At 40.2% G+C, this 10,301-nt stretch overlaps 1 long non-coding RNA gene across 1 annotated transcript in view; it reads right to left on the bottom strand.

Annotated features, from left to right (window-relative positions):
* LOC149984043 (uncharacterized) overlaps window positions 1–10,301 on the bottom strand; it is a 189,509-nt gene that overhangs the window by 49,985 nt on the left and 129,223 nt on the right. The window lies entirely within an intron of this gene.

The following is a 10,301-nucleotide window of genomic DNA, read 5'->3' as shown; positions in this document are numbered from 1 at the left end:
GATGGGGATGGTGGATAGGTGTAAGCATCTAACTCTGGTGAAAAAGGTTGCATGTTTGAATCCAGCGATATAAAGTCGTTTTTTAGATTTTTGTTTTAAGTCTATCCCAAAGTTAATGCCTGAATTTAAGATTTTGGAGTTAATGCCTAAACTTAACCCTAACCTTAATATTTTGGAGTTAATGCCTAAACTTAACCTTAAACACTTCTAAAGGTAAATTTGACGTTTTATAAACAAATGCATGAATGTCTAATTCTGAAATGAGACTTTGAGAGCTTGTTGGGGCTGACTGAACAAGATTTAAATGGATGCACAACTGGAAAAAACTCAACTGAATTTGAAAAGATGAATCTGTATGCGTAACTTGACAATGCGATTCACATCCTGGTCTGTATCTTTCATATTATTGAGCGTCTCCTTCAATTGAAGACAGGAACACTGTAGTCGAATTGACTGAATGTCCACATGAGAAATAGCTTTGCTCTGTTCTGTCTCGATATTTTGCTTGAGAATACGGATTTTTCTTTTCTAAGGAGGAACTTAAGCAGGAATGAGGAGTGTAGTGATCAATGGACCAGGCTTTGAGGAAATTAATTCAAATCAAATCAAAGTTTATTTGTCATGTGTGCCAAATACAACAGGTACAGGTACAGTGAAATGCTTCCTTACAGGCTCTAACCAATAGTGCATAAAATGTTTTAGGTGAACAATAGGTAAGTAAAGAAATAAAACAACAGTAAAAAGATGATATACAGTAGTGAGGCTATAAAAATAGCGAGGCTACATACAGACACTAGTTAGTCAGGCTAAATGAGGTAGTATGTACATTGGGGCAAAAAAGTATTTAGTCAGCCACCAATTGTGCAAGTTCTCCCACTTAAAAAGATGAGAGAGGCCTGTAATTTTCATCATAGGTACACTTCAACTATGACAGACAAAATCAGGAGAAAAAAAAATCCAGAATCCAGAAAATCACATTGTAGGATTTTTAATGAATTTATTTGCAAATTATGGTGGAAAATAAGTATTTAGTGAATAACAAAAGTTTATCTCAATACTTTGTTATATACCCTTTGTTGGCAATGACAGAGGTCAAACGTTTTCTGTAAGTCTTCACAAGGTTTTCACACACTGTTGCTGGTATTTTGGCCCATTCCACCATGCAGATCTCCTCTAGAGCAGTGATGTTTTGGGGCTGTTGCTGGGAAACACAGACTTTCAACTCCCTCCAAAGATTTTCTATGGAGTTGAGATCTGGAGACTGGCTAGGCCACTCCAGGACCTTGAAATGTTTCTTACGAAGCCACTCCTTCGTTACCCGGGCGGTGTGTTTGGGATCATTGTCATGCTGAAAGACCCAGCCACGTTTCATCTTCAATGCCCTTGCTGATGGAAGGAGGTTATCACTCCAAATCTCACAATACATGGCCCCATTCATTCTTTCCTTTACACGGATCAGTCGTCCTGGTCCCTTTGCAGAAAAACAGCCCCAAAGCATGATGTTTCCACCCCCATGCTTCACAGTAGGTATGGTGTTCTTTGGATGCAACTCAGCATTCTTTGTCCTCCAAACACGACGAGTTGAGTTTTTACCAAAAAGTTATATTTTGGTTTCATCTGACCATATGACATTCTCCCAATCTTCTTCTGGATAATCCAAATGCTCTCTAGCAAACTTCAGACAGGCCTGGACATGTACTGGCTTAAGCAGGGGGACACGTCTGGCACTGCAGGATTTGAGTCCCTGGCGGCGTAGTGTGTTACTGATGGTAGGCTTTGTTTCTTTGGTCCCAGCTCTCTGCAGGTCATTCACTATCCCCCGTATCACATCCCCCGTGTGGTTCTGGGATTTTTGCTCACCGTTCTTGTGTTCATTTTGACCCCAAGGGGTGAGATCTTGCGTGGAGCCCCAGATCGAGGGAGATTATCAGTGGCCTTGTATGTCTTCCATATCCTAATAATTGCTCCCACAGTTGATTTCTTCAAACCAAGCTGCTTACCTATTGCAGATTCAGTCTTCCCAGCCTGGTGTAGGTCTACAATTTTGTTTCTGGTGTCCTTTGACAGCTCTTTGGTCTTGGCCATAGTGGAGTTTGGAGTGTGACTGTTTGAGGTTGTGGACAGGTGTCTTTTATACTGATAACAAGTTCAAACAGGTGCCATTAATACAGGTAACGAGTGGAGGACAGAGGAGCCTCTTAAAGAAGAAGTTACAGGTCTGTGAGAGCCAGAAATCTTGCTTGTTTGTAGGTGACCAAATACTTATTTTCCACCATCATTTGCAAATAAATTCATTAAAAATTCTACAATGTGATATTCTGGAATTTGTTTTCTCATTTTGTCTGTCATAGTTGAAGTGTACCTATGATGAACAATTACCAGCCTCTCTCATCTTTTTAAGTGGGAGAACTTGCACAATTGGTGGCTGACTAAATACTTTTTTGCCCCACTGTACATGTAGATATAGTTAAAGTGACTATGCATATATGATGAACAGAGAGTAGCAACAGCTTAAAAATAGGGATGAGGGGGGAACACAATGAAAATAGTCTGGGTAGCCATTTAATTACCTGTTCAGGAGTCTTATGGCTTGGGAGTAAAAACTGTTGAGAAGCTTTTCTGTCCTAGACTTGGCACTCCGGTACCGCTTGCCATGCAGTAGTAGAGAGAACAGTCCATGACTGGGGTGGCTGGGGTCTTTGACAATTTTTAGGGCCTTCCTCTGACACCACCTGGTGTAGAGGTCCTGAAAGGCAGGCAGCTTAGCCCCAGTGATGTACTGGGCCATACGTACTACCCTCTGTAGTGCCTTGCTGTCAGAGGCCGAGCAATTGCCGTACCAGGCAGTGATGCAACCAGTCAGGAAGCTCTCGATGTTGCAGCTGTAGAACCTTTTGAGGATCTCAAGACCCATGTCAAATCTTTTTAGTTTCCTGATTTGGACTAGGCTTTGTCGTGCCCTCTTCACAACTGTCTTGGTATGTTTGGACCATTCTAATTTGTTGTTGTCACAGAAGTCTCTGCATCGATTCACTTCTGATAAGATTATTTGACAATGCTTTGGTGTAGAATACATTCCTATTGTAGTGTTCAAATTCTCCAAGGTTTAAGAATCAGTAATGTGTTATTAACTGTGAAAATCAAAGTTCAAATGTCCACTTTAGAGACAGTAAAAATGACAACACTTGGTCTTAGACTCATGTGCTACTGTGAAAATATACTTTTACTAGCCTTTTCACACTACTCTCCTCACAGTACAAGAAAAATCTAAATCATGCCCTAATGTTGTTTTGCTCTGCAAATGCAATGTCTTGCAGTCAAACAATGCCACATTCATTCTTCTCAATAAAGTAAAGGCTGAGAGTTAACAAGGCAAGAGGGCGACGCAAATAAAAATTGCATTCATTTCATAAGCGGCGAAAGCTTGGGAAAAAAAACACAACGGCAGTGCTTCAGAGCAAATGGAGGTAGCCGCCGCCGATACTTCTCTCGCCTGCAGCTGGTACAGAATGTATAAAAAGACAGAGTAATGACCCTAGAGATGGGAATTTTTCAGATGACAGCTTCTGGCTAATGTGATACTGAAGCCACTCTATTAACAGGCTGTGCGATTATGCATTCATAATGATGCTTCAAACTTTGTCATTCTCCACCATCCAGCCAATTCTCCTCCCCACTGACATAGGAACAAATTAACCAACAAGGCAGAATATAAATATTTAGGTGTCCTCTGATGGAAAATGAAAGCCTTTAAAAATACAAAAGTGCTAACACTGTAGCCTACTGACTGGTCAGACGGTTTGTCAAAAGTGACAGTAGCTTCAGGAATAATTTTGTGTAAACAGAAAAGGCTTTTGTGTGACTATTAGGTTGTATCTGCCATTCTTCCTGAGCAAATGGTGACTCTGCTTTTTCTGTGGCGGAACATCACAGACTGTGACTGGGCCGAGTTATTTTGGGTGTTTCAAATGTATGCAGCCTAGTGCTTGAGACTTAAGTCGTCTGCTGCAGTGAACCCAAAGGGAGGCAACTCGAACAAACCCTATTTTGTTACCCTTAAACTCAACGGTGTAGGAGCCGATGCACTCAACGGTGTTGGAGCCTCCTACATGAGTTCATAGACTGATGATCTGTCATAGTGTGATCAATATCATATATTATCTCTGATGAAGTTATATCAGCTTAAGTCTAGAGGGTGTATTGCATGTGTTAAATTCATGCAAGGGAGAGGCAGCCATGACAATATTCAATTTTTAATAATTGTGTAGAGTGGAGATTTCAGTTTGACCTTTCATGCCTACCTGTTTTATTTATTAAAACAGTTAACTGTAAAGGTTGCTGGTTATTATTACAGTATAGTAATTATTATCAGTTAAATATTATGTCAAGTTTCGAACCATACAGTACAGTTGAAGTCGGAAGTTTACATACACCTTAGCCAAATACATTTAAACTCAGTTTTTCACAATTCCTGACATTTAATCCTAGTAAACATTGCCTGTCTTAGGTTAGTTAGGATCACCACTTTATTTTAAGAATGTGAAATGTCAGAATAATAGTAGACAGAATGATTTATTTAAGCTTTTATTTCTTTCATCACATTCCCAGTGGGTCAGATGTTTACATACACTCAATTAGTATTTGGTAGCATTGCCATTAAATTGCTTAACTTGGGTCAAATGTTTTGGGCAGCCTTCCACAAGCTTCCCACAATAAGTTGGGTGAATTTTGGCCCATTCCTCCTGACAGAGATGGTGTAATTGAGTTAGGTTTGTAGGCCTCCTTGCTCACACACGCTTTTTCAGTTCTGCCCACAAATTATCTATAGGATTCAGGTCAGGGTTTTGTGATGGCCACTCCAATACCTTGACTTTGTTGTCCTTAAGACATTTTGCCACAACTTTGGATGTTTGCTTGGGGCCATTGTCCATTTGGAAGACTGGTATCTTGAGATGTTGCTTCAATATAGCCACATCATTTCCTCCTCATGAAGCCATCTATTTTGTGAAGTGCACCAGTCCCTCCTGGAGCAAAGCACCCCCACAACATGATGCTGCCACCCCTGTGTTTCACGGTTGGGATGGTGTTCTTCGGCTTGCAAGCCTACCCCTCCAAACATAACGATGGTCATTATGGCCCAACAGATCCATTTTCGTTTCAACAGACCAGAGGGCATTCCTCCAAAAAGTATGATTTGTCCTTTGTCCTCATGTGCAGTTGCATACCGTAGTCTGGATTTTTTATGGCAGTTTTGGAGCAGTGGCTGCTTCCTTGCTGAGTGGCCTTTCAAGTTATGTCTATATAGAACTTGTTTAACTGTGGATTTAGATAATGTTGTACCTGTTTCCTCCAGCGTCTTCACAAGGTCCTTTGCTGTTGTTCTGGGATTGATTTGCACTTTTCACATCAAAGTACGTTAATCTCTAGGAGACAGAACGCAAAACACAAAAATATTTCTCTCAAATGCACAAATTAGTTTACATCGCTATTGGTAAGCATTTATTCTTTGCCAAGATAATCCATCCACCTGACAGGTTTGTAATATCAAGAAGCTGATTAAACAGCATCATCATTACACAGGTGTTGCCAGAGAATTTAATATTAATGATCTTCCATAAGTCGGTTCCAACACCATTTTAGATCATTTGGCAGTACATTCAACAGCCCTCACAACCGCAGACCATGTGTATGGCTTTGTGTGCGGGCGAACGGTTTTCTGACATCAATGTTGTAGCGGTGGGGTTATGGTATGGGTAGAAAAAGCTACGGACAACAAACACAATTGCAATTTGAATTCACAGAGATACCATGACGAGATCCTGAGGTCCATTGTTGTGCCATTCATCCGCAGCCATCACATCATGTTTCAGCAGGACAGTGCACAGCCCCATGTCGCAAGGATCTGTACACAATACCTGGAAGCTGGAAATGTCCCATTTCTTCCACCGATTTGAGAATGTTTGGGATGCTCTGGATTGACGTGTAGGACAGCGCGATCCAGTTCCCGCCAATATCCAGCAATCTTGCACAGCAATTGAAGAGGAGTGGGACAATATTACACGGGCCACAATCAATAGCCCAATCAACTCTATGCGAAGGAGATGTGTCTCGCTGCATGAGGCAAAATATATATATTTTTAGGTGTATGTGGCCAACTGATGCATATCTGTATTCCCAGTCATGTGAAATCCATTGATTCGGTTCTAATGAATTTATTTCAATTGACTGATTGTTACCCAGTAAAACATTTCAAATTGTTTCATGTCATTTATATGTTTGTTCAGTATGCATTACAAAATGCAATAAACATAATTATATTCCTTTGCCTACATGAATATATTTAACTCCCTATGCCTAAAATACAAACTAGAAGGGGTTAAAAGCTATTCAAACTCATACCACCCTTAAATATCAAAGGCCAATGTATTTTGTTGTGGCTTAAATAGCATTTTTGAGGTGTGCCAACCTGTTTGTCCAGTCAATGGTTGGTTGGTTTTGTTGGTTTTGTGTGTGTAGTGGAGGATGGTGAAGGATGACTGAGGCACGAAAGACCAAATAAGCATTAGGGAAGCCTGAGTTAGACAGAGGAGCGGACAGATTTGAGATCAAATGAGATCCTATGCTGTGAGCATCCATCCTTAAAGCCCTAAGATTCAATATTGAAATAATTAGCTTTCCGTTGTTCCGTGAGAAGTACAAACAGTATATGTTTAGCATTTTTTTAATAACCAAAGTACTAATTGAGTGTGCTGTTGACTGTTTTTGTGGGTAAGCTACCAGTCAGATTATTAGCAAAACTTCTATGACTAGTTGGTGGTTTGAATAATAATGAGACTGTGTAATAAAAGGTTCTTTGTAGACTTTTAACACGTGCGTTTAAGACTATAACTTTAACAGAGCTGGAACCGTGCAATGTACCAGAATAGCAACATGAAGGCTGAGAAAAAGAACATGTCTATTTCACAACCTCTTCAATTTATGATTATGTAGGTTTTTTAGGGGACCCGACCATATTCACATAGAAATATTAGTTATAGATATGCCATTTTCATTGAAAGCAAGTGTATTTTTGTTATATTTGCGCTATTTCTTTGCTTCCCGTTCTCAAGTTTTGTTTTTGCATCTTTCATTTTCTGTTTTGTACACCAGCTTCAAACAGCTGAAAATACAATATTTTGGGTTATGGAAAAAACATTTCACAGTGGTTTAGATGGTACAATGATTATCTACACTATGCTTGCTTGTTTTGTCACATAATCTGAAATTATGCAAACTATTAGAATTTTAGCAACCAGGAAATTGCGGAGCGATTCATAAAATACGTAACCTTTAAGTTTTATGATGAGTGGCATAATTATAGCACTATTGGTGAGACTCATGTTCTGACATCTTCACTCGTAGCCTAAAGATGAGGGTAAAACACTTAACTGGGTTAAATCAGGTAAAACTTCCCAAGGAGGAAATGGGGTTGACATGGATCAAACGCCTTGGGCCTTTTGCTTATTTAACAACCCATAATTACCCATAATGCCAAGCTCATTATACCACTCCTGTTAAAACGTGAGAGCAAATCATCTCAACTCCTAGGCGGGCACAAAAATATCACATGATGCAACAGTTTAGTTTTTCCAACTTCACCTGCATTTACAGTACAGAAACCTCAGGGGGTAGAGCTAATTAGCTGGTAATTAGAACTGACTTGTTTGATGCCGATAATACAAATATCAGACAGTGAGGCTGGAGTGGGTTATTATGAGGCAAAAATAGGGACTTTTCCGTAGGGTGTAAATATTAGCGGCGGTACATTAAATATTCGTCAATGCAGATGAATCCCGATGAACTCTAAACTGAACCACTCGGCAGGGATCCTCCAATAACTGCAAGCTGTCAAAAATCTGTGTGATGCTAGGTGATATGTGTGATATGTTCTAAACTTGTAAGGCCTTATAAGATATGTAAAGCATTGTCATAAAGAGTTTAATTACAGTATAATGATATTTGCCTAGGAAACTCACTCAAATGATTGCCCCCCCCCAATCTATCTTCAGAGCTCGTTTAGGTGACCTAAACTGGGACATGCTAAACCTCTCTGGGATATTCGGGACGGTAGCGTCCCACCTCCACAACAGCCAGTGAAAGTGCAGGGCACCAAATTCAAAACAACAAAAATCTCGTAATTAAAATTCCTCAAGCATACAAGTATTTTACACCATTTTAAAGATACAATTCTCATTAATCCAGCCACAGTGTCTGATTTCAAAAAGGCTTTACAGCAAAAGCACCACAAACAATTATGTTAGGTCACCACCAAGTCACAGAAAAAGACAACCATTTTCCCAGCCAAAGAGAGGAGTCAAAAAAAGCAGAAATATAGATAAAATTCATCACTAACCTTTGATAATCTTCATCAGATGACACTCATAGGACTTCATGTCACACAATACATGTATGTTTTGTTTGATAAAGTGCATATTTCTATCCAAAAATCTAATTTTACATTGGTGTGTTATGTTCAGTAGTTTCAAAACATGCGTTGATTTTGCAGAGAGCCACATCAATTTACAGAAATACTCATAATAAACATTGATAAAAGATACAACTATTAGACATGGAACTTTAGATAAACTTCTCCTTAATGCAACCGCTGTGTCAGATTTCAAAAACACTTGATGGAAAAAGCATACCATGCAATAATCTGAGTACGGCGCTCAGAGACCAAACAAGTCAAAAAGATATCCGCCATATTGTGCAGTCAACAGAAGTCAGAAATAACATTATAAATATTCACTTACCTTTGATGATCTTCATCAGAATGCACTCCCAGGAATCCCAGTTCCACAAGACATGTTTGATTTGTTCAATAAAGTTCATCATTTATGTCCAAATAGCTCCTTTTGTTACGGCGTTTGGTAAACAAATCCAAACGCGTGTGCAAGTCCAGCCGAGAGGTCGGACGAAAAGTCAAAAAAGTAATATTACAGGTCGTAGAAACATGTCAAACGAAGTATACAATCAATCTTTAGGATGGTTTTATCATAAATCTTCAATAATGTTCCAACCAGAGAATTCCTTTGTCTGTAGAAAAGCAATGGAACGCAAGCTAACTTTCACATGACCGCGCGTCACGAGCTCGTGGCAATCTGCCAGACACCTGGCTCAATCCCCTCTCGTTCGACCCCCCTTCACAGTAGAAGAATCAAAGAAGGTTCTAAAGACTGTTGACATCTAGTGGAAGGCTTAGGAGGTGCAACATGACCAATCTCCCACTGTATCTTCGATAGGCTATGAGTTGAAAACCAAAAAACCTCAAGTTTTCGCCTGCCAATGAGTTCTGTTATACTCACAGACATCATTCAAACTGTTTTAGAAACTTCAGATTTTTTCTATCCAAATATACTAATTATATGCATATTCTAGCTTTTATGGCTGAGTAGCAGGCAGTTTACTCTGGGCACCTTATTCATCCAAGCTACTCAATACTGCCCCCCACTCACCAAGAAGTTAACACCTCGGCCATCCTACAATCTAAACTTGATGCCCTCAATATCACACAAATTATCAATGAACCTACCAGGTACAATCCCAAATCCGTAAACACAGGCACCCTCACAGATTTCATCCTAACCAACCTGCCCTCCAAATACATCTCTGATGTCTTCAACCGGGATCTCAACGAACACTGCCTCATTGCCTGCGTCCGTATTGGGTCCGCAGTCAAACAACCACCCCTCATCACTGTCAAACGCGCCCTAAAACCCTGGGGTATCCTGGATGGATATTGACCTCATTCCGTCAGTAGAGGATGCCTGGTTATTCTTTAAAAGTGCTTACCTCACCATCTAAAATAAGCATGCCCCATTCAAGAAATGTAGAACGAGGAACAGATATAGCCCTTGGTTCATTCCAGACCTGCCTGCCCTTGACCAGCACAAAAATATAATGTGGGGTATTGCATTAGCATCGACTAGCCCCGGCGATATGCAACTTTTCAGGAAAGCTTGGAACCAATATACACAGGCAGTTAGGAAAGCAAAGGCTAGCTTTTTCAAACAGAATTTGCATCCTGTAGCACAAACTCCAAAAAGTTCTGGGACACTAAAGTCCATGGAGAATAAGAGCACCTCCTCCCAGCTGCCCACTGCACTGAGGCTAGGAAACACTGTCACCACCGATAGAGCCACGATAATTGAGAATTTCAAGAAGCATTTTTCTACGGCTGGCCATGCTTTCCACCTTGCTACCAGTAGCCCGGTCAACAGCCCTGCACCCCCCACAGCAACTTCCTCAAACCTTGCCCATTT

The sequence above is a fragment of the Oncorhynchus mykiss genome, chromosome 4, assembly GCF_057628025.1.
Source record: "Oncorhynchus mykiss isolate SJ-2025 chromosome 4, ASM5762802v1, whole genome shotgun sequence".
NCBI lineage: Eukaryota > Metazoa > Chordata > Actinopteri > Salmoniformes > Salmonidae > Oncorhynchus > Oncorhynchus mykiss.
The sequence above is the reverse complement of the archived record's forward strand: the minus strand, read 5'-3'. Positions and strand labels throughout refer to the sequence as shown.